We start from the raw sequence: 24,611 nt of genomic DNA on the forward strand, positions 1-24,611 counted from the left end.
ACACATCCGGCACTCTGGAGAGGGCCTGGAGGGCTGGGCTCACTGGGACTGCGATGCTGAGATTCCTTCTCTCTTTCTGTACGCTATGGGCCCCTTCTTCTCCATGTGGCCTTTCCACATCTCGTCTCCATGTGGATTTCTCTAAAAGGGTATCCGGACTTCATATGTAATAGCTCAGGGCTCCCAGAAGTAAAAATGTGAAGCCACCAAGTCTTATTAAACCTTAGGTCTGGCAATGGCATGGTATCACTTTGGCCATATTCTGTTGCTTAAGGTGAGTTACAAGCCTGGATGAGATTCAGAATGGGAGGGAGTTCTACAAGGGAATGACTATCATCAAGGGCCATCTTTGGAGAGTAGCTACCACTCCTCAGAAAAGAAAATTATTTTCTTTTTTCATTTATTCAATAAACACTCACAGTCAGGCACATAGTTCCTTCTTAAATAGAGCATTTAAAGTAAACAATACTTTTGTGTGACTCACTATGGTTCAAGATACCAGCCACTGGGAAGCTCTGTAAAGGGCAAATAACATTCATTGAGAGTTTACTGCATACCAGCCCCTGAGCTCAGTGCGTTGCAAAATCTGACTCATTTACTCCTTACTCATTTTCCCTCCTTGGAAGTAGGTATTACTGTTGGTCCTCTTTTCTAGATCCCTTAGAAAAGAGGTTATCTATTGCTGAGTAACAAACCACCCCCAAAGTTAGTGGTTTAAAACAATGAGAATGATTTATTATCATTCATGGTCTCTTTGGATCAGCTGGGAAGTTCCGGCTTGGGGTCTCATGAAGTTGTAGTCAGATGACCTGAGGATAGGGTCACATTCAAGGCTTCCTCACTCACAAGTCTGGCACCTGGACCGGGAGGACACACACAAGTGGAGGCTGTGAAAGCCAGAGTCTTTCAGCCGTCTCTATATCCACGTGGCCTCTCCACGTGAACTCTCCAACACAACAGCCCCAAAATGCTAGACTTTTTTACATGGCCGCTCAGCGATCCACAGGCACACTTCCAGAGAGAGAGAGCAAGACAGAAGCTGCGTCACTTTTCCTAACCCAGTACTTGGAAGCCATGCAGTGTCATTTCTACCTCATTCTACTTGTTAAGGAAGTTAAAAAGGCAGCCCAGGTACAGCAGGAGGGAGAAATCATTCCATTTCTTGACAGGAAATGCATCAACGATCTGAGCCATATTTTAAACCACCATAGTCTATCCTCTGGACATAAGTTATTTACATTCCTTTCAAATACAAAATATACTCATTCCTTTCCAAAGATCCCCCAAAGTCTCATCTATTATGACATCAGATTTAGGCTAGAGAGGTCTAGAATCCCATTATCTAAACCATCCAGGTATGGAGGAAGTTCCTCAGGTGCAATTCCTCAGGCATGTTTTGTAAGTACTATTCCTCTTTATCCAAAGATTTGTGAACTAAAGACACAAGTTATCCGCTACTGGGCTGGGCGAAGTGGCTCAAACCTATAATCCCAGCACTTTGGGAGGCAAGGCAGGTGGATCATCTGAGGTCAGGAGTTTAAGACCAGCCTGACCAACATGGTGAAACCCTGTGTCTACTAAAAATACAAAAATTAGCTGGGTGTGGTGGTGGGCACCTGTAATCCCAGCTACTCCGCAGGCTGAAGCAGGAGAATCACTTGAACTCAGGAGGCGAAGGTTGTAGTGAGCCAAGATTGCACCATTGCACTCCAGCCTGGGCAACAAGAGTGAAACTCTGTGTCAAAAAAAAAAAAGTTATCTGCTACTTATACACTGAACATCCAATGATGAGATAGGCATAGCATAGCCCCTATAAACACTCTCATTCAAGAGAGGGGAAAGGAGACACACAGCCATCACTTGTCCATAGCAATTCTGAAATCCATTCGGGCTCATATTGTATTGCCAATTCTTGATTAGGGCTCAGTCCTACTGCCTGGGAATATTCTTTGTGGCTTTTGGCGCCGTTCTCTAGATTCTTGGCTCTGCCTTCTGAATCATCCTTCTCTATAAAAAATGGCTGGTGACACAGTTTAGCTGTGTCCCCACCCAAATCTCATCTTGAATTCCCACGTCTTGTGGGAGGGACCCGATGGGAGGTAACTGAATCACGGGGGCAAGTCTTTCCTATTCTGTTCTTGTGATAGTGAATAAGATTCATGAGATCTGATGGTTTTAAAAAGAGGAGATTCCCTGCACAAGGTCATCCTCTCTTTGCCTGCCACCATCCACATAAGGGGTAACTTGCTCCTCCTTGCCTTCTGCAGTGATTGTGAGGCTTCCCTAGTCACATGGAACTGTAAGTCCAATTAAACCTCTTTCTTCTGTAAATTGCCCATCTCAGGTATGTCTTTATCAGCAGTGTGAAAATGGACTAATACCGCTGGTGTTTCCAATCAAGTAGTTTCAGCTTGTTTCCTTTCCACAGAATTTTGGGAGTCCAAAAGCCTTTTTTCATTTCATACTATTCTGACCCTTTTTGCCCCAGCTGGTGGTGCTTCTGAAAAAATAATTCTATTAAAAACTCTGTGGGTTTCCCATGAATCCTACTGGGGCTCACTCTATTAGTCAAAAGCTATAACCACACATTTCATCAAGAAAACTTTCTCTATCTTCTTCTTGTGGGGCTGTTGTAAGACAATTTACTTAAGATCCTTAGAAGCCCTGTTGTTTAATGAAGAGGATCTGTGAGGCACACTCTTTATTTTATGTTTAATATTTTACATTAATACAAAATGTTTCATGAATTCGCATGTCATCCTTGCACAGGGCCCATGCGAATCTTCTCTGTATTGTTCCAATTTTAGTATCTGTGCTGCTGAAGCGAGCACTGAGGCACACTCTTGAAATACTTAGAGGGCCTTTGTCTATTCAAAATATTTTATGAAGTCTTAGATATTTCTGAGATTTTAACAAAGGTTCTTATAGTCCCACTCTGGATTTTATCTTTGTCCTTAAGCCCTTTCATATATACTTCGAGAATTTTTTGCCATTTGGGAGGCTGAGAATGAGAACCAGATTTATTTTCAAACCCAGCAAGCCCTGGCTCTTTTATATGTTTTATAAATTTTGCTTGAAAGTTAAAGTTTCCTTTAAACTCATCTTTCTCTATCTTTATGATATACAGCTAGCATTTTCAACAGTCCAACCAGCATTTCAATAATCCAACTAGCATTTTCAACAGTCTGCTTAAAAATTAAGCCCAAACCATTAGGTCATTAGGCATATTTTCTTCTTCTTTTTTTGAGACAGAGTCTGGCTCTGTCACCCAGGCTGGAGGGCAATGGCACAGTCTCGGCTCACTGCAACCTCTGCCCCCTGGGCTCAAGTGATTCTCCAGCCTCAGCCTGCCAAGAAGCTGGGATTATGGGCATGAGCCACCAACCCAGCTAATTTTTATATTTTTATTAGAGATGGGATTTCACCATGTCGGCCAGGCTGGTCTCAGACTCCTGACCTCATGTGATCTGCCCACCTCGCCCTCCCAAAGTGCTGGGATTACAGGCATGAGCCACCATGCCCAGCCTTCATTTGGCACATACATATTCTATTGCTCATATCACTTCAAGTGACAATGTTGCTAACTTTCTTCTACTACGTAAGGGTTTGTCCCCTTTCCTTCTGCTTCCAATAACATTTTCTCACTTTCCTTTAAGCCCTCACCAGCAACTTCCTTGAGAATGACTGGGATTCTACCAACAATACCCTCAAAGCCCTTAGAATCTCTGCCCATCTCCCAGTCCTAAAGCCACATGACTTAGAGTCTGTTAAGGCAGCATTCCACTTCCAGGTTATAGAAAAGTCTCCATCGGCTCTCTATCGCATGATAAGAAATCGTCCTCAAACAGTGGTCTTAGCTTAAAACAATAACAATCATTTATTTTGTTCATGAATTTGAGGGTTGACTGGGACTAAGCTAGGCAGTTCTCAGGGTGTCTGATGAGTCTGCAGTCAACTGGTGGCTGGGGTTGAGGTCAGCTGGAATGCTGGGTCTAGACTAGAAGATTCAAAGTGCTTGGGGCTGAATGGCTGGGGCTCCTCAGGAATCTCTCACTTTAAATGCAGTCCCTCTACAAGGCAGCCTCAGGGTAGCTGAGCTGCTTTCATGGCAGCTGAAGCCTCCCTACTGGAGTGTCCCGAAAGGAATCATCAGAAGCTGCAGGGTCTTTTAACCTAGCCTTGGAAATTACACAATGTCACTTTGCCACATTCTGTTTGTCTAGGCACTCCCACATTTCCACCCAGGTTCAAAGGGAGGGGACACAGGCTCCACTTCTCTGAGAAGAGAGTCAAAGGATTGTGTACATGTTTGAAAACACACAAGAGTTTAAGTAATATATCCAAGGCCAAATAGCTGGAAAGTGAGAGTCAAGGTTTGAACTCAGGCATTCCGATTCTAGACTCACATTGTTAACTGCTAGTCCACACTGCCTCCTGTAAGTTTTAGACACAAATGGTCTACATGATGCGGAAGTGGGGGAGATAGGGGTTCCCTGACTTGGGAAAGTTACTGTCTTGATTTTCTGTACTCAGCTTTCTTTCAGAAAGGTAGTAAGACTCATATTAGCTGCAAGGGCGTCTTCAGGGATAGAGTGGCTGCGTGACTATAAAATGAATAAACAAATCAGAGCTGGAGCAGCCTCCTCTCAAGGAATTTTCTCTTCCTTGAGATCATATTCTTCTCATGGACATCAGTGCCTTGGGTGGTTTCCAAGTCACTCTCATTGTGGCCTGCAGACATCTCCTTGTCATCTGCTCCTGTGATCTTGCTCTTACCTTCTCACTTGTTTTTTCACACAAGGGAGGAGGAGTAGCCTTTGACATTTCTTTCTTTTTTCTTTTTTTGAGACGGAGTCTCGCTCTGTCAGTCAGGTTGGAGTGCAGTGGTGCAATCTCAGCTCACTGCAACCTCTGCATAGTGGGCTCAAGTGATTCTCCCACCTCAGCTTCCCGAGTAGCTGGGACTATAGGCGAACACCACCATGCCCAGCTGATTTTTTGTATTTTAGTAGAGATGGAGTTTTACCATATTGCCCAGGCTGGTCTCAAACTCCTGAGCTCAGGCAATCCACCCACCTTGGCCTCCCAAAGTGCTACGATTACAGGCGTGAGCCACCATGCCTGGCCTATCCTTTGCTATTCAAGAATGTCTGCCAGCCTGTTTGGAGAAAGGCATCCTTTCAAGCCTGAAGATCATTCATCAGAAGAAGATGAGGCTTCTGTGGACTTTCTCAGGCCAGAGAGTTTTCCTACATTTCCTTTAAGTCTTGACTTTAAAACAGGTTTGACTTTGAACATCTTTGTCATGAGCCTTAAAGTCCTGAATAGGACTTGCATGATAGACCATGTCCAGTGAATCTTGTCTGGAATAACCCTTCATATTCTGAATGATGCCTTGCTGCAGAAGACAGATCATTCTGAAAGCACATAGTGGACAGGCAAGACCACCATAAATGGGGATGTCATCTGTGCAATGTACAAAAGGGCTGGGCTAAGGAAGGGAGCCGAGGATGGCCTGAAACACAGTCCTCACTCCACTGGCCAAACCTTCCACCCGGTGAGGGGCTGTGTCTGCCTGGAGGAAAGGACAGCTTTTTCTTGCTTGTCCACCCAGAGGGAGGCATCTTTTTCTAACTCAATGAAGATACCATATGTATTAACAGCAGCACCAGGGGAAGGTGAGAAGATAAAAATATAGTAGCCTACTCCACAGAACAAGCAATAGAAATTAACCCTGACAAACCACAATAATACATTTATTAAATTTCAAGAAAAGGTTGAACAACTGAGCCTTGGGAAAGGATGTAAGTATCTGGAGTCAATGCATGTCCTCACTAGAACATTCCCATTAAAGCAACCACATTCCCATAGCTCCCAGTCTCTGCCCCAGTTCAAAATTCCAGAATCTTGAGAGAGATCATCTGATTGGCCCATCTATGGCCCTCCATACCAATCAGCTATGGCTAGGGCCAGGAGGAGTTGTAGAATCTAGCGTCTGTACCATTGACAGCCGCTCAGCCCCCTCGCCATGGCTGTCAGGTTGGTGCCCAGAGAAAAGGCCTTAATAGTGAGCCTTTCAGCCCTCCAAGAATTCCTACAGCAGTACTGTACAATTGTCTAGGATTTGTGATCTTCCCACAAAGTGCTGGGAAGTTGATCTGACCCAACCAATGAGAACAAAATGTCCCTATAGCTGTTCAGCCATTTAATTTCACCCTACAAACAGTAGGCTGTGACATTTTCCATTTTCCACATTTTCCCAAAGCTCTTATTTAATAATACTTTTAGCATCAATAAAAAGTCAAATTCTTCATATTCTTCTCCTTATTAAAAACTGTGTCATTGGGTGTGGTGGCTCATGCCTATGATCCCAGAACTGTGGGAGGCTGAGGTTGGCGGATCACTTAAGGTCAGGCATTCGAGACCAGCTTGGCCACACGGTGAAACCTCCTCTCTACTAAAAATACATAAATTAGTTGGGCATGGTGATGCATGCCTGTAGTCTTAGCTACCCAGGAGACTGAGACAGGAGAATTACTTAAACCCGGGAGGCGACAGAGTGAGACTCCATCTCAAAAGAAAAGAAAAAAGAAAGAAAAAAAAAAGACTGTGTCACAGAAGACTAGAGCATTCAGCTCTGTAAAACTGTTCAGAGGCCAACCTACTTTGGGACGCCAAGGCAGAAGGATTGCATGAGGCGAGTAGTTCAAGACAGCCTGGGCAACATAGCAAGACCCCAGCTCTATTCAATAATTAAAAAAAAAATTAGCTGAGTGTGGTGGCATGCATGCCTCTAGTCCCAGCAACTTGGAAGGCTGAGGTGGAAGAATTGCTTGAGTGATCCCTATCTCAAAAATTAAAATAAATAAATGAATTCTGACAAAAGCCACAAAATTAATTTGTAGTGTCTTGATTGGCAACCTCTTAAAATATTTTTTTAAATAATGATATACCATCATGAACCACATAATGATGTTTCAGTCAACAAAGCATCACATATACAATAGTAGTCTCATAAGACTATGATACTGCATTTCTACTGTACCTTTTCTCTGTTTAGATACGCAAATACTTGCCATTGTGTTACATTTGCCTTCATTATTCAGTGCAGTAACATGGAGTACAGGTTTGTAGCCTTAGAGCAATAGGCTAGACCATATAGTCTATTCCATTCTAAGTTGGTGTAAGTACACTTGATAATGATCACACAATAACAAAATTGCTTAACAACATATCTCTAAGAACTGATTCCTCATCACTAAGCCAGGGATGACTGTATTTAAAATGTACACAAAATGGTTTAACAGAAACCTTCATTGCCTCTCTCCAGATTCAACAGATACTGAATCTGGGGAGAGGTTTTGCCGTTTTTCTTCAGATTACCTTATCTTTTTGAAAGGAATAAAACATTCCAGCTACAACCAAATCCCTGCCCCATATCCCTTCTCTCTCCCACCCACACAGATATGAAGTCGCTGCATCATTTTCAAGAGTGATTTTGGTTTAGACTTTTTGTTTGGCCCTCAGGTGCAGAAGTTGAGTTTGTCATTCTCCTCGATGGCATGCTGCCATCACCGTCTGCACAGAGGCCCTCTCTTGTTTATTTATTCATTCCTTTAATCTTCATTCACCAGCCCAGACTCTCCACCCATAAATGAGGCAACCACATTAATTTGTTTAATATCACATCTTTGTCTGTGTCTCTATAAAACATACATTGCTGACCAGTTGTGGTGGCTCACACTTATAATCCCAGCACTCTGGGAGGCCAAAGTGGGTGGATCACCTGAGGTCGGGAGTTCAAGACCAGCCTGGGCAACATGGTAAAACCCCATCTCTACTAAAAATACAAAAATTAGCTGAGCATAGTTGCAGGCAGCTAATCCCAGCTACTTGGAAGGTTAAGGCAGGAGAATGGCTTGAACCCAGGAGGGGGAGGTTGCAGTGAGCTGAGATCATGCCATTGCCCACCTGGGCACAAGAGCAAACCTCAGTCTCAAAAAAAAAAAAAAGTTGCCTTTCTGTGTGCAGGTATTTTTAGTTTATATGAACAATGTGGTGCAGATTTCACTCCGTTTCTTGCCATCTTCAGGCAGCACTGTTTTCAGGTCCACCCACACTGTTGGCTGTACATCTAGTTGGTTCTGTATTCACCCCACTGTATTATACTTATCCCATTCTTATTCCATTCCCCAGGCGAGGTGGGAGAGAGAGGAGCGAATTGAGGACATAATGGGCCTGTCCTTGAGACTCCATCCTAGGAGCGAGATACTAATACCCCCTTTCCAACCACATGTGTATATGTGTACATGCACACGAACACACACACACACACACACACACACACACAACTTCAGCTGGGGGCCCAGCGAAGGTAGGGGTGGGGGAAAGAAACTGGGAGTTTTATCAGAAAAAGATCTATCCTAGAGCTCTGGTACTATTAAATCCAAGTCCTTGCCTCCTCCAGGAAGCCTCCCCTGACCACCTTGTTCCATGCAGGTCTCTCCCTCTTCTGGGGATGGCAAATCTCATTTACTCATACACTAGTCTAGTCTAGTCTTTCTGTTACTATCTCCTTGATCAGACCAAAATCCCATTAAAGGGAAAGACCATCTCTTGTTCTTTGTGTCTCTCTTGCTCAAGGCCTATCCCAGAGGAAGTGAGAGCAGGGAGTTGGAAGTTGGATTTTGCTTCGTTCAGGTTCTACTTCCTCTGTTTTGGGAACATGCCATCTTTCAGCAATTACGTGTTAAGTTCGTAGGAGTCCAGAGAGCAAACATGTACTGTGCCAGCTCTTGAGGTGGTAGCGGGGGTGGGGAGGGGGAGGGGGCTTTTCATGGGGGATGGGAACATCCAAACATGAAGCTGGAGGACAAGGTGGAGGGTGCACAGACCTGAGCACGCACCTGGGATGCAGAGGAGGAACCGCCAGCTCAGCGCACAGGAAGGCCAGGGAGGGCTTCTAGCAGAGGTCACCGCCAAGCTGAACCTGAGAGAGAAAAGTTAAGCTTGGAGCAAGGGGAATATAATTAACATGGGGAGGACATAAGAAATCTTGGGTGTGTTCCAGCCATTATGGCTGCATAAAAATTATCATAATATTGGCATAAAACAACCCTTAATTATGTTTGGTATCCAGTGAGGGTCAGGAATCCGGACAGGGCACAGCCGGAGGAGCTTGTCTCTGCTCTCTGTGGTCTGGGTCCTCCGCTGGAAGTATGGAAGGCTGGGATTTGGAATCATCTAAAGGCTCATTCACTCACAAATCTAGTGGTTGAGCCTGACTGCAGGTTGGAGGCCTCAGATCTCCTCCACATGGGTCTCTCCATGTGGGCCAGTTTGGGCATTTCCTAGCACAGTGTCTAGATTCCTACGGTGCACATTCCAAAGAGAGAGAGAGCTAGGTGGGAGTTCTAGCTTTTACATGACTTAGCATCAACAATCATTCCTCTTGCCATGGTCTATTAGTCAGAGTGGCCTCAAGCCCCGTCCCATGTTGATGAGAGGAAACAGAGACCCCCGCCCTCTCGGCGGGAGGAGTGACAGTCATATTGCAGGAACGTGTGGGTTGGGAGATAGGCTGTGGTGCAGGCATCTTTGGAAAACACAATCTCTACCGCCTATGTTGATGGGGATGGACGGGGTGGGGGGAACAACAATTAGATCGACCGGTGTCACTACTGCTGGAGCACCAAGCGCAAGGTGAAGGCAGGCAGATATAAGGCAAAAAGGATAGATCAGAGCAGGTTCTGGAGGGTCTTAAAAAGCACACGTAGGACAATGTTTATAGACAAAGGATGACTTTGGCAGCCCCAGGACTCCTGCTCCCTTATTCCCTCCGCTCAACATCCCCTCTGTGTTTGATCAGAAAATACCCAAGGCCCACCATGAGGAGCTGAAGCAGAGGAACTCTCAGAGTTGAGGCTTTCACCTGGTTAGCTCTTCGAATGTATAGTAAGGTGGTAGACAGCCAGAAAGCCAGGTCTGTGTCCCAGGAGTTAGAGTCAAGGGTTGCTAGCCTGCAGCTCCCTACCCCTGCTCCTGTGTTCGTGTGCACACCGCATGTACTTGGCCAAGCCCAATCTCTCACCCTGAGTTCCACGGATGCTTGGGTGGCAGGTGGCAACTTTTCAGAAGTGCCCTGCCAGGTCCACTTTGAGTGGTTCTAGGCAGAGCATGATCCATGCTTCACACACCCAGGCTCGGGAGGTGCAGGCCAAAGGGGTAGCATGATACCAGGAAGAGGGCTCTAGTTTGGGACAGGAGTCCTGTGTTCTCATCCTGCCTCTGCTCAACCAGCTGTGGGCTTCAGGGAGGACATTTCCTCTGCTGGACCTTGCAGCAAGTGCAAGAATTGGACTAGACGGGAGTTTTTCTCCAAGTCTACTCCTTGGAGCTCACACATTAAAATCGCCCATCCAGAAAACCACAGTGAGATGCCACCTCACGTTCACTAGAATGCTAAAATCACAAAGAATGACAATAGCAGGTGCTGACAAAAAGAACAACTGGACCCCTCATATATTGCTGGTGGGGATGCAAAATCATATAGCTACTTTAGAACCTAGTAAAGCTAAACACCTTCCCTATGACCCAGCAATTCCACTCCTAGACATTTATCCAAAAGACACAAACACGTGTTCACACACACGCACACAAAAGACTCACGAGAAATGATCACAGTAGCCTTATTCATAACAACCAAAAATTGGAAACAGTCCAGGTGTCTGTCCATCAACAGGTGAATGGATCAAAAGAAACCTGTTTACTCGAAAGAAACTATTAGTACACACAACATGAATAAATTTCAAAAACTTGATTCCAAGAGACAGCCAGAAACGAAACAACTGTATACTGTATGGCCCCATTTATCATGAAGTCCAAAAACTGATGGAACTTTAGGAATGGCGCTAGAAATCAGAGCCGTAATTGTCTGGGAGGATGAGCAGTGGGATGGAGAAATGGAAACAGGATCCATGGAACTTTCTGTAGTGATGGAATGGGTCTATGTCTTGATGGAATGTGCGTGACGCCAGGGTTTACATTTGTCAGAATGCATGCAACTGCACACTTAAGATCGTGTATTTCATTTCCCTGTTATATTTTACCATATATTATTAAAAATAAAATATTTGGACTGGTAAAATGCAGCTTCCTGGGTGCCCCAGACTCACTGAGACAGAGAGTCCTCTGCGGTGGGGCCCTGAAATCTGCATGCAGAACGGGCTCCAGCGTCGGAGAGAGCATTAGACTTGAGGCCCAGGTCCCCAAGGGCGATACCCACACACCGCTGCCCCCTCCCCACATCCCCCACTGCACACGATCCCACTCGGCCCTTGGCGCTTCCCCCTCTCCCCAAGCCCCCAGCCCTCTGCCCAGTCGCCCCTGGTAACCAAGAAAAGGCTTGAAAATCCTCAAAGTGCAGCCGCCCGGGGAGGGGCCGTCCACAGTGTCAGCGAGACAAGGGCACATACAAAATGCGGGGTAATTGCCGCTTCTCTAATTCGCGGCCCTTTGTGCGGCGGCGCGGAGCCGGCGGCCGCGCTCCCAAGCCCCGGCCTTTCAGCCGCCCGGGGGGGCCCGGCGGCCGCGCTCCCCGAGCTCCGCCACGCATAATTAATCGGGCTTCACAGGGCCCGGGACAAAGACGCCCATTCACCCTGCCGCTCCTCCCCCCGGGGATATTGTTATTTCTAAAAACTGCAGCCAGCTGGGCCGCAGAGAAATGTCAGCTCTGTGGGAGAATGAGCGCCCAGCCGGGCCGCGAGGAGACTGGGAGCTCTGTCTCTCGCGCCCCGCGCGGGATTAGACCGGCCGGGGAGCTGGGGTGGGCAGGGGGCCCGGGGTCTTTTCTGAAGTCTGCACGACTCCTCAGAAAGCCTCGTGATTTCCATGGGGCCCTGGAGGAGGGCGCCATGGAAATGGTAATGCGGGGCATTGAGGCTGGCTCGTAGGGAAGGAGGGGGGCGCGTCCAGGCCGCCCGGGCTGTGGCACGGCTCCCGGGTGGGAGGGGCCGGTGGACGGCCCAGTGGCCAGGCCCGGATGCCCCCACCTGTACCAGGCCCTCTAGGACACCGGGGAAAAGGCATCCAGGAATAAAGGCCTGAGTCTGGGTCGGTCCGAGGGGCCTGCAGTTAAGTTAGGGGCGGGGGATGGGGTGCCTCCACAGTCACCCAGCTCTAGTCACCCAGCTCTGCTCCAGGGACCACCAGGAGAGCTGGTTGAAAGCGATGCCAGCACACGCCTGGGCCTCACCACTGAGGATCCAGACTCCCAACTTCCCAGGCACCTGCATTTTCCTAAGCTCTCCAAGCACCTCTCCGCCCACCAACATTTGGTTACCACTCAGCACTGTCCCAGGGAGATGGCTCTGGTGCTCCACGTGCCACTTCACAGGCAGGAAATGGGCTGAAGGAGATAAAGGACTTGTCCAAGATCACAGAACAGAACTGGGACTGGCCCCAGGGCATGCTGGTTGTGCACAAAAGCAGAACAGGAGAAGGGAGAAGGTGCTAGAAAGGGGGGCTTGGGCCTCACTTCCTCCCCTAAGCATCCCCTCGCTGCGCCGGGCGTCTCAGCTCTCTTTCCTGGCCTCTCCTTGCAGGAGACAGTCTGCCTGGTTAAATGCCTCCACCGTGTTCTGTTCTTCCTCGTGGGTATGTTGGGGTTGGGGTTGTCCTACCTGCTCCATCAGAGGCACTGTTGAGTGCAGGCCCAGAGGCCCCACTGGTTTTATGCCAGGGTCAGTGCCCAGCAGAGCTCCAGCCAGGGCTTATTGGATGGGAGCAGTATCTCCTGACTCCAGGGTCCATGTCTTCTAAGCTGCATTCCTCTTCAAAGTCCAGTGTCCTGCCCAGGCCCAGGAGAGCCCCAGGTCCCAGGTCGGCAGTGCTGGGCTTCACCTTTGCCACTGAACCCAAGGAAACGGGCACCCAACTAGTCCTCCTCCCAAAGTTGGGAGCAGTTGTAAAGAGCCGCCATGGACTTCCAAAACCTCAGCATCCTGAACGCCTCCCAGGACAAGCAGAGGCCTTTCCAAAACCCTGCCCCTCCCAGCCCATCTCACTGAGACATTCTGTCCCTCGTCTATACTCTGGAAAATGTTCCCTCAGCCTAAGACTGCCAGTCCCAAGCAGGACCACAGGCCTCAGAGCCAGACCGCACCACAGGGCCTCGCTCCTCCAGGCGAGTCAGGGAGAGGAAACTGCCTGTATTTTCAGAGGAGCTCAGGGGGGCCTCCAAGGCCCAGAGAGGGTGCCCAGCCAAGCGCATTTCTGCTGCTACCACGCCGTGCAAGACACTGGAAAGCCAACATCACACGATGTTCACATCTGTGGGTGGGAGAATGTGCAGAAAACTCGAGAACAAAGTAGAGAGAAGGAGAGCACAGGGTTCAGCCAAGCCTCTGAGGAGACAGACCAGCTGTCCAGTAACAAGCAGACTCAAGCATAGCTGCTGAAGTCAACAGATTTTCCCAAGGGGACCTTGTGACCTAGGCAGCCCCCAACAGCCAGGCCACCAGCACGGCATCAAGCAGAAAGCCAATCCAGCTCTCTCTCCCATGAAATCGGCTTTACTTAAGATATAAAATGACCCAATACTGTCTGAAAGGGAGATGACCAAGGTAGAGCTAGAAGGAAGCCAGACTATGTAAAAGAATGTCCTTGAAATACAAACGGAAGTGTTTAAGGGTAAAGGAGCAAAATATCTCTAAATTTTTCTCAAATGATTTAATCGATGTAAATAATTGGTGAATCTGGGGAAAGGGTATACAGGAATTCCTTATATAGTCTTATAATCTTTCTGAAGTATGAAATTTAAAGAAAGAGTCAGTAGGCAGCAGACACACTGAAACATCATAGCACTGATACTCTAATCCCATACCCAGGGAAGGGACTTGACTGTCCTGTGACCCTCCCCCTGTGACACACAGTCACACCCACACTCAGAATGCATGGAACTGCACACTTAGATCTCTGCATTCATTTCCCTGTTATACCTTACATTTTATATTATTACAAATAAAATATTTGGACTGGTAAAATGCAGTCCAAAGATGCACACCTCTTTCACTGTCTTCTGTCACAGCAATTTGCAAACCCAAGTCAGGCCCAGCATCCTTAAGGGGAAAGCCAGTGTTGTTTACCTCTGAATCCTACTGCAGCTAGCAATGTATTTTGTAAGTGGTAGGCATTTAACCAAACCTAGAATCCAATCATTTGCCATGGAAGGTTTCTAGCTCTGAGTGAGGTGGAAGGAGGAAGAGAAGCAGGTAGGTAGTCAAATGGAAGAAGAAACCAAGAAAGATGGCAGAGTCCATACGAAGTTTCCCTAGTCCAATACATTCATGTCAGAACTGAGTTTTTTGTTGTTTTTGGGGTTTTTTTTCTTAGACAGAGTCTTGCTCTGTTGCCCAGGCTGAAATGCAAGGGCGCAACCTTGGCTCACTGCCACCTCTGCCTCCTGGGTTCAAGCTATTCTCCTGCCTCAGCTTTCCAAGTAACTGGGATTACAGGCACGCACCACCACATCCAGCTAATTTTTTTATGTTTTTAGTAGAGACGTGGTTTCACTGTGTTGGCCAGGTTGGTCTTGAACTCCTGCCATCAAGTGACCTGCCTGCCTTGACCCCCAAAGTGCTGGGATTGCAAGCGTGAGCCACCACACCTGGCTAAGTGTTTTTTTGTTTTTTTTTGTTTTTTTGTTTTTCCTTTTTTCAAGGTTAATTAGTGGTCAGGCCCACCTAGTGGTTACCAGAGTCAACAAAACATTGCCTCATTGTGAGTGTTTTGTGTATATGAATATTGTCTCTCCAGTGAGACCACAGGGGAGAGGGCCTTTTCTCTCCGTACCCTCCCATGGCCATCCTCATGAGCTTAATAGAGACAGACCCGTAATATGCCCTTAAGTGCCTCTGCCAGACTCAAAGCTCCATGAGGGCAGGGCTCCGTCTTGTTTGCTCTCTTCCAGATCCCCAGCACTTAGCATAGTGGTTGACACATTGTTGGCAACTAGTACATACTGGTTAAATCACAGAGTGAATGAATGGGAGTTGTGTTGAGTTTAATTAAGCTGAGTTTAGTTGGGTTGGGTGGGTCAAGTGGGGTTGAGTTGGGTTGAGTTGGGTTGGGTTGGGTTGAGCTGCCTTCTTCACTAGATACACTAACTAAGCAGACTCGTTGGGAGTCATGCTTCCGACCTCAGATGCTCAAGCACAAAGTCAGAACCAATGGAAACCTCCCCTCTTTTCTTTAACTCCCACCTTCAAAGCAGATCCTTCTGGTTGCTGATTCTACCGTCAAAGGTGGTGGAGCTGTTTCTGTGGCCAGTGTAATATGATCAAAGTTAGGATAAGATCTTCTTCTCATGGTCCTTTTGGGTGAGACTACTTTGGGAAGAGGAGCTTTGCTCAAGCACCTTTCTGGTGGGGGCAGGATCTTCTGCAGGAAAGCTCTGGATTGAAGGTATGGTACCACCACCCCCACCTCCACCACCCCATCACTCTATCCCCACATATACAGTAAGGACAAGGCTGGGGCATGGGGAGGTCAGCAGACAGCAGCACACTGCAGGTGCCAGTGACTGAGGGAGAGCAGTAGGCCTGGGGGGAGCAGGGGAAATGTGACCCACATCATGTTCCTCCCTGTTGCTTGGGGCAGGGCACTTGTAATAGGGCAGGGGAGCTCCCCGTCACTAACAGGAACAGGAACCTGAGGCATGGGGATCTTCAATCAGGACCTCTGAGGCCTTCCAGTCTCCAACCCCTGGGCTAGGAGCCTTGTGTGGCAATCTTCCCGTTGCTACCATGGAGACTTGAGCCCCAGCTCAGCCCTAGGAAGGGTTGGATGCATTCCTGGCCATAGGGATGGGACATTTCACTCAGGTGGCCAGATGTTTATGTCCCTCTCAAATCCATATGTTGAAATCCTCACCCCCAAAGTGATGGTGGTAGGAGGTGGGGCCTTTGGGAGGTGATTAGGTCCCGGGGGTGGAGCCCTCGTGAATAGGATTAGTGCCCTTATATTATACCCTGAGAGATACCCCTCACCCCTTCTGCCATGTGAGGTTAGAGTAAGAAGACACCGTTTATGAGGAGGTCACCCTTACCAGACACTGAATCTGCTGGCACCTGATTTTGGACTTCCGGCCTCCAGAACCGTGAGAAACAAATGTCTGCTGTCTATAAGTCATCCAGTCCATGATATTTTATCGGAGCATGAATAGACTCAGATATCAGAGCTATCTCCACGTAGCTTGGCGGAAGGAGGAGTTCCTCCTCTCACATCCCTTCCTGTGGGCTGGCCTATGTTGAGAAAACCTCCCCCTTTCTAGCACCTCTCACCATCTCCCCGCTCCCCTTTAGAGGAAACCCCTTCCTGGGCCTTCAGGGCGTGGCTGGGCATGCTCCCAGAATGCTTTGTGTTTGCTTCCAACCTAAGAAGAGCCAGACTTCCCAGCTGAGAGCTCCTTCTCCCTCCCCACTTCTGCCTTTCTTCTCTGTCTGCCTCCCCTTCACTCTCCCCTATCTCTATCCCTTCAAACCCGAGAGTTTCCAAAGTGACAACATGTGGGCCCTAAATCAAACCCCTGTCCACAGGCCCTGCCTGTATCCCTCCTCCTCCCCCGGGTCTTCAGCCTGGCCACCCTCCTCGGCCCCACCCCACCCCCACCCCCACCATTTCTCCTGTGGCCAACTTTCTAAATGCAGCCACACTTCCCCTTTTGAGCCACAGGGCCTATAAAACAGCTGCAGACAGTCAGCAGCGCTGCAAAAGTCCTCTTGACAAGTTTAGCTAAGACCAACACCCTCTCACTCTAGCCATTGCTAGAAACCAATGGGAAACCAAAGCAGGCACTCCCAGGCACTGGGGGAACAGGCTCCTTTTCGAGTAAACAGTGGGGGAGACATCATGTCCCCCAAATTCTAATCTAAAGAGGACTCACTGAGGGGTCCAGCCAGCAGGAGGAGGCAGCCCAAAGCCTAGCCTGGCTTCCCACCCTGCAACCCTGCCAATGGCCTGTGGAACCCCAGCTACTCCACTCCCTCCAGACACAGACTTCTCTTTTGCAGGATGAGGGGATAGCTTGGTTGGTTTCCTGGCACTTTCTGAGTCTAAAACTCCACAAATCAGTCATTTCTCCTTAGGGTGCTCTTGCCCAGTGCCTGGAGAGGGAAGGGGCTTTGCCGGGGGACATGCTACCACCTGAGGGTTGTCCAGATGCAAACCCAGTCCCCCGGCTCTTTCTGCAACACTCTGCCCTCCGCAAAACAGTAGCTGTCAGTCCTGGTCACATATCAGAATCACCCAGGGAGATTTTACATCTCAATTCCCAGCCACACTCCAGACCCATGAAATCTGAATCTCAGGTTGGGGCCTGGAAATCAGTCTGTCTGGAAGGTTACCCAGGTGATTTTGCTGAGCGGTTGGGGTTGAGAACCACTGTGGGAAAATTTTCCAGGAAATAAAGATGAAGCTCTAAGCCAGAGTGATACATTTCCATCCCACATTCTCTGCTGAGAAGGATTTCGAGGCTGGTAGAAAGAGATCTGTGATGCGCTTGGCATGTCTGTCAGGGATGGGTGGGAATGGCTGTGGCCCGAACTAGGTATTTGTCATCAGGCTTTGGTGGCTCAGAGACCCTACCCTGAGGATGCAGGAGAGAGGACCAGCCTCCAGGTGCTGGCTCATTGGCCGACTCGCTTCCTCCCAAACCCCCCACCCTCCAAGTCTCACTAAGGCCCTCCAAGCAGACAGCCCCAGGGCTACAGTCCAGGAACTGTAACCAACCTCAGCCGGAGATAGGAGGCCCCAGCTCAGCCCCAGCCCTCCACAGGCTTTGTGCAGATTGAAAAAAGGAAAATAGAGAAGGGAAACCAAAGCAGGGCAGAATGCAGTGAAGGAGAAAAAGACAAGAGAAAGGGGAAGGACCCTGAGGTCAGCGAGTCATGTGAATGGCATTTGGGGAACAAAACCTGGCTCCCCACCATCCATCATCCCCTGCTGGAGAGAAGCACTCGTCCACCAGGGTCCAGGGCCCAGAGATCCAGGCCAGAAAATCCAAATCCAGAAATCTGCCCAAGCATGAGTTTGTGAGTACCATGCACAGCCAACAGAGGGGCCCCTCGCACAGACACCCTCAGATCCCCACCTCTTCTCACCAGAGCCATGGCCTCCTGCTGGACGTTTAAACAAAATCACTTGGTCATTCCTCCACCAAAGGAAACGTTAATCCAGTTCCCAAGACACTTGCCATCACATCAGGGTAACCAGAACGATGATGCTGTCGAGCTGCGTGACCTGGAGTGAGCCACCCTCCTCCCCTGCCTGGGCCTCAGGGCCTGACCTGGCCTGCCTGCCTGCAAAGTCATATTTGGACAGAAGGGACACTGTTGTAGCCCAGGGGTTGAGAGCCTGGGCTCTGAAGACAGAGGCCTGGGTCTGGCTCGCCACTTACTAGCAGTGTGAGTGTTGGCAGCTATGGCTGTACACTTCTGCTTCCTCATCTGTAAGGCAAGATTTAGCAGACTGATGACAGAAAAGCAGAGGAAAACAGGCCACACCAACGTGGGACTCTATTTAGAAAACACAAGGACTGTGAGCAGTGCCTCACACCTGTAATCCCAGCACTTTGGGAGGCCGAGGCGGGCAGATCACCTGCGGTCAGGAATTTGAGACCAGCCTGACCAACATGGTGAAACCCTGTCTTTACTAAAGATACAAAAATTAGCAAAGCGTGGTGGCATGCACCTGTGATCCCAGCTACTCGGGAGGCTGAGGCAGGAGAATCGCTTGAACCCAGGGGGATAGAGGTTGGTCGAAGTGAGCCGAGATCGTGCCACTGCACTCCAACCTGTGTGAGAGAGCGAGACTCCATCTCTAAAAAAGAAAGAAAGAAAGAAAGAAAGAAAACACAAGGACTGGCCTTTGGCAGATCCAAAGAACATGGCAACTCCAATAGAGAGGTGGGCAAAGGATGTGAAGGGGCAGGGAAGAGAGCTGCAAGGATGTGTGCAAACAGGGCACACAGCGGATGCCTCCGAAAAGCCTGTGTCGGGAGGGGAGGGAGTGAGGAAGGGGACAGGAGGATGGTGGTTCTCAGCCTGGAACGATTCTGCTCCCTTTTCCCAGGGGACATTTGGCAACATCTAGGGACATTTTTGGTTGTCACAGTGGGGATGTTGGGGGAGGTAATACTGGCATGTATTGGAGAGGGCAAGGATGCTACCAAACATCCTGCAGTGTACAGGACAGCCCCATAAAAGGAATGATCAGACTTGACATGTCAATAGTACAGCCAATGGGAAACTCTGGGCAAGGGAGATGGATAAACAGACAAATGGGCCACACATGGTGGCTCACGCCTGTCATCCTAGCACTTTGGGAGACTGAGGAGGGAGGACGGCTTGAGTCCAGGAGTTAGAGACCACTCTGGGTAACATAGTGAGACCCCATCTCTACAAAAATATTTAAAAATTAGACAGGCATGGTGCCACGCTCCTGTGGTCCCAGCTACTTGGGAAGCTGAGGTAGGAGGATCGCTTGAGCCCAGGAGTTCAAGGCTGCAGTGAGCCATGTTCACACCACTGCACTCCAGCCTGGATGACAGAGCAGGACCCTGTCTCAAACAAACAGACAAAGAGATGAAGGGACTTTGCAAAAACAAATGATGAAAAAAAAGTACCATGAACTGAGGCATAGGACAAATTTAAATAAGTAAAATTAAATGGCAATAATGACGGTTCCTACGTGACACACAGAGTTTTCAATTCCTATTTGCTGCTCCACTGCTACTCTTTCGTTGAGGGTCTGAACTGCTTGACTCTCTTCTGTTTGTTCCAGCAGCAGATCGTGGGCTTCGGGCCAGAGGGACCCCTGTCTTGCCCAGAGACGGACGAGCAGTCCCAGTGGGCAGCCCAGCTCACGCCCCTGTGCCAGTGGCCACATGAAGGGAAGAAGCAAAACATGGTTAAAAAAAAAAAAAAATGGGTAGGAGCAACTGGGTTGGGAGAGAAGAGGAAGAGAAAGGAGACACTGCAAGTTTCGATGTTTCACAACATTACAAAAATACCCCCCGAAGCCTGCGGGCCGTGGAGAGGACTGCACATTGAGCAATGACTGTGGTTCTCTTTTCAAATTCATGGAAAATCCTCTTTTCACACCCCCTGGCTCAGTGAAGCCAGACCCTTCAGCGTCACCACAGTGGCCTAGAAAGGGACACTTGTCCTGTTGCCACCAGGCCCCGCACCATCTCTCCCCCTGGCTGCCTCCTCCTTCTCTTACTCACCCAGGCCAATTCTCCATCCCTCTTTTGTTTTCGGGATGAGGATTATTTTATTCACTTACTCCCACTCCGGTCCCACTAAAGCCCTGAACCAACTGACAAGATACATACAAAAAAATAATAATTATAATCCCATCTGTTAGAAACCGGCACCTGGAAAGTAATCATCTCCTTTAAAAAGAGCCCAAGAGAGCCTCTAAGATTCTTAAGGATGAGTGTCAAGTTTGGCTCTGAGCTTCCCAGCAACCCAAGTGAAGTGGGAATTGGGGTCAATTTCATGAGTCGCGTTGCCCATAAGTCAGAAGCCCCCTAATTCCTCCGAGGATGCAGAATTTTGCTGGAAACTGGAGTCTAAAATATACTCATTCCACTCATAGGACTTCCAGAGAACACTAGCTGAAGCAGTAGCATCCCAAAATAAACACAATGCGGGGCTCCCTCGGCCATTTCCTTCTAATCTCCATCGTAAGGGAAGGATGTAGGAAAGATTCTATGGAGACTAAATACTGAGCTCCAAGAACAGCTCAGCTTCGTGAGAGTCCGACTTGGTTCAGGGATAAGTCCCATCTGGAAGAATGGATGGAATGCATGACCTTTAAATAACCCCCATGAACTTTACTTCTCTCAACTGAGCTTTTGATAAAACCCAGGCAGCGGGAGGCAGTTGGAGGTTGTAACCGCTGACAAGGGTCTGGCAGGCAGCGCTTGAGCTGGGTGAGGGTGGAGCCGTGGGTCCCTGGCACCTGCAGAGGCATCATTCATGGATTCAGCTATTCACAGACTCCCCCGAAGGCCCAGAACAAGCAGGGCTTTCGTATTTTGCTCTGGCCTGAAGTGGACTGGGCTGAAAGGCTGGTGGATGTAGGAACAAGCCTCAGAGCTGGCTGGGGACACTGGCCTGTGCCCAGCACTGAATGTCCCCACAAGCAGCTTTGGCTTTTCTTTTTCGTTTTTTTGAGACAGGGTCTCTCTCTGTCACCCAGGCGGGAGTGCAGTGGGGCGATCTCCGTTCATTGCAACCTCTGCCCCCTAGGCAATCCTCCCACCTCAGCCTCCCAAGTAGCTGGGACTACAAGTGTGTGCTACCACACCTGGCTAACTCTTATATTTTTTGTAGAGACAGTTTCATCATGTTGCCAGGCTGGTCTCGAACTCCTGGGTTCAAGCGATCTGCACTCCTCAGTCTCTCAAAATGCTGGGATTATAGGCATGAGCCACTGCACCTGGTGGAGTTTTCATTAAGGGTAATGAGTCCCTATTTATTGTGGGTCCAGACATTACGTTACTACCTCAATGAAGCTTCACAACCAAGCTACTAGGTAGATACTGTGATTCTCTTCATTTTACAAATGAGTAAACTGAGACTCAGGACTTTGCCAGACACAACACAGCCAATAAGAGCAGCAGCAGCTGCGATGCCCACTCAAATCAGTCCAATTCCAAAGCTCCCACACTTTCAACAGCTACACGGTGGGACCCTGCCGCACAGAAAGAGAGATAAAATCTGTGGGAAAAGTGAAAAGGCAGTTAATCTGTGGCATGAGAGAACAGGAAACACATAACTCTCAAGAAAACACCATTCAGGAGAAAGCCGGAAGCCCATGCTAACATTTTGCATTCACGACTGTGGGGTTTGTGGAAGGTCTGTGGACAGAGCCCCCCAAATATCAAGAGCCTGCTGGGTTGTAAGTATCGGTTGCACCAAAGTGTCTGCAAAAGTCAGAAGGCAAGAGGTGTTGCAGAGAAGGGCCCAGGTTAAACAAAAGCTGCGGGCTGCGGGATGTGTTCCATAATTGCTTGTGGAATTGTGGAATGTCCGTCACCCACAACCTGCAGTCTTTGTTTAACCTGGGCCTTCTATGGAGCTCAAGACACTCCCCAGAAGCTCCTGTGGGTCCCTCCTGACATCAGTGAGCTAGCAATGCAGAGCCCAACACTCCCTGCCTGAGCACAGGCCAAGTTGATTTGGGCCAGGGATACCTGATGGGTGCAGCCATATGTCCCCCTGTCACTTCCCCAGGAAACCAGCAGGCAGGTGTACCAGGGACAAAACAGAACCCAGGAACCTGTCCATGGTTGAGCTCCTGAGCACTTCACAGCAGCGCCGGGAAGAATGGATGGACTGTGACTCTCTCATACTTAAGACACTGAAGCCCAGCCAGGCATGGTGGCTCACGCTTGTAATCCCAGCATTCTGGAAGGCCGAGGTTGGTGGATAACTTGAGGTCAGGAGTTCGAGACCAGCCTGGCCAACATGGTGAAACCCTGTCTCTACTAAAAATACAAAAATTAGCCAGACGTGGTGGTGTGTGCCTGTAATCTCAGCTACTTGGGAGGCCAAGGCAGGAGAATCGCTTGAATCCAGGAGGCAGAGGTTGCAGTGAGCTGAGGTCACGCCAGTGCACTCCAGCCTGGGCGACAGAGCGAGACTCCATCTCAAAAAAAAAAAAAAAAAAAAAAAAAAGACACTGAAGCCCCACCTCCTTTGATTGGATACACAGGACATTCTCTTCAGAAGAGGGACAGGAGTGTCCAAGCCACAGGAAAGCTTTTCTCATCATGAGCAATATACCCAGGCTAGGCCCCAGGAAATCTGATGACTCAGGACACAGACATGTTTAACCAGGTGTTAGGGATAAGCTGTACCAGAGTCAGCTGTAAGGGTAAAGCCCATTTCCTGCCCTCATGGGGCTTACAGTCTATAAAAGGGCACGGAGGTAGAAACACCTTAGTGTGTCTTCACGAGTCACTCCTAGAAAACCAAGAAAGGAAGATGCGGAAGGAGGGCGGTACCTACCAAATAGATGCAGAATCTAACCACTTCTCCTTCTCTCTTACTCACTGTTACCACCATCATCTCTGCCTGGATGAAGGCAAAGCGTCCAGAACACAGCAAGCCTGCTCTTGGCAACTGCTGTTCCCTCTGCTACTCCTGAGTTATCCTCATGTTTCAGCATCTTCATGTCTTTGCTCAAATATCTCTTCTCAAGGAGGCCACCCAAGTAAAGTTCACAACAATGCCCCTCTCTCTGGCAGTCCACAAACATTTAATTATGTGCAATACAAGAGGCTTTGCTCACTGGCTCCTTACAGCCCACTCTCTTCAGAAACTTGGGACAAATTCCCCATTGGCCTTGGCCAGAGGCTATTTCTGTGGCTCACAAAAGTATACCCAGAAGCAGCCTTCCTGCCATTCATTCAGCCAGTGCATGGGATCAAGTGTGCTTCCTTCAGCTTGCCTACCCCAAGGCTGGTGCTCTCCCATCCTGGAGAAGTCAGCAGAGCCTGGACAACTTGTCTCTCCCCTGTCCTCCACCTTAACCAAGAGGCCCAGGAGCCTGGCCTGGAGCAGCTCAGGTTCCTGTTCAGTAAAATATGTCTCTCTTTACCAGGCTCCTGAATATGATATTTAGGATGTAGACATCAGCTCTGACCTGGTGTAGCAGGACTGAGATGCTTATCACCAAAATTCCCTTTCCCTTCTTCCATCCAGAGAAGGGAAAGGGAGTTTTGAAAGGCACCCATCTAGACTACAGTTCCAGCTCCCTTGCCATCCTGGGTGGCCAGTGGAGTGTGAGCAGAAGCAATGTGTCTCCCTTCTGGGCTGAGGATGTTAGGCAGATGTGCCTCATCCATCTCTCTTTCCCCCACTGCCTGACCTCATGGCCTAGAGACAGCAGAGCCACGGGTGGAAGGAGCCTGGGCGCCTGAATCTTCACTCAGAGGAAGGCTGCTTGCCAATCACAGCATCTGAGCCTTTATGTGAGTGAAAAAGAAACTTTGTGAGCAGCGCGCATTTGGGAAATTGGCTACGACGTGAATTTGGTGCTTAATTAAATTTTACCCTTCTCACGCCAACTCTGCTCTGTTTCCTCCTCTAATTGCATTTCCCACCTTAACTATGTCCCCTCCTCCCCACACATACCAGACCTCCAGTGATGGCTGAGGAACTTGTGGATGAATAATTTCTGCTCTTGGGCTTTGTGAGCTGATGTTGAAGGCAGCCTGGCAGGGAGGGAAGGCTCTTCCCACCACCTCCCTGTAAGCCTGGTTCCAAAGTATGTGGATTTGGGCAAGACTCCAGTCTTGCAGCCTCAGCTTCCTCTTCCTTAACAATGGAGCAATAGCGTCTGCCCAGGCTACTTCAGAAAGCTTGAAATGCAGGAGCATCTGCTCCAAGCTACATCCTCTACAAACAGCATCTCACATCACTTATCTCAGATGGGGAAACTGAAGCATACAGGGGCTTAAAAGTAACCTGCTCAAGTTCATGCAGTTGGTAAGTAGCTGCCCCCAGCCCTAACTTGGTCCTCCCCATCTTCTCTCC

General features: G+C 48.8%; 1 long non-coding RNA gene and 1 other non-coding gene across 2 annotated transcripts in view; both read right to left on the minus strand.

Annotated features, from left to right (window-relative positions):
• The window catches only part of LOC141584032 (uncharacterized), a 33,287-nt gene extending 16,687 nt beyond the window's left edge, over positions 1-16,600 (minus strand). Inside the window, exons 1-2 of the long non-coding RNA XR_012516910.1 lie at positions 16,109-16,600; positions 8,907-8,989 (exon numbers count right to left, since the gene is read on the minus strand). This is a non-coding gene — a long non-coding RNA (uncharacterized LOC141584032). The remainder of the gene's footprint in view (positions 1-8,906; positions 8,990-16,108) is intronic.
• Positions 2,725-2,831, minus strand: LOC120362043 (U6 spliceosomal RNA). The gene has a single exon (XR_005578050.1). It is a non-coding gene; the product is annotated as a U6 spliceosomal RNA (small nuclear RNA).
• Positions 16,601-24,611: the final 8,011 nt, after the last annotated feature.

Source organism: Saimiri boliviensis, chromosome 1 (genome assembly GCF_048565385.1).
Source record: "Saimiri boliviensis isolate mSaiBol1 chromosome 1, mSaiBol1.pri, whole genome shotgun sequence".
NCBI classification, from domain to species: domain Eukaryota; kingdom Metazoa; phylum Chordata; class Mammalia; order Primates; family Cebidae; genus Saimiri; species Saimiri boliviensis.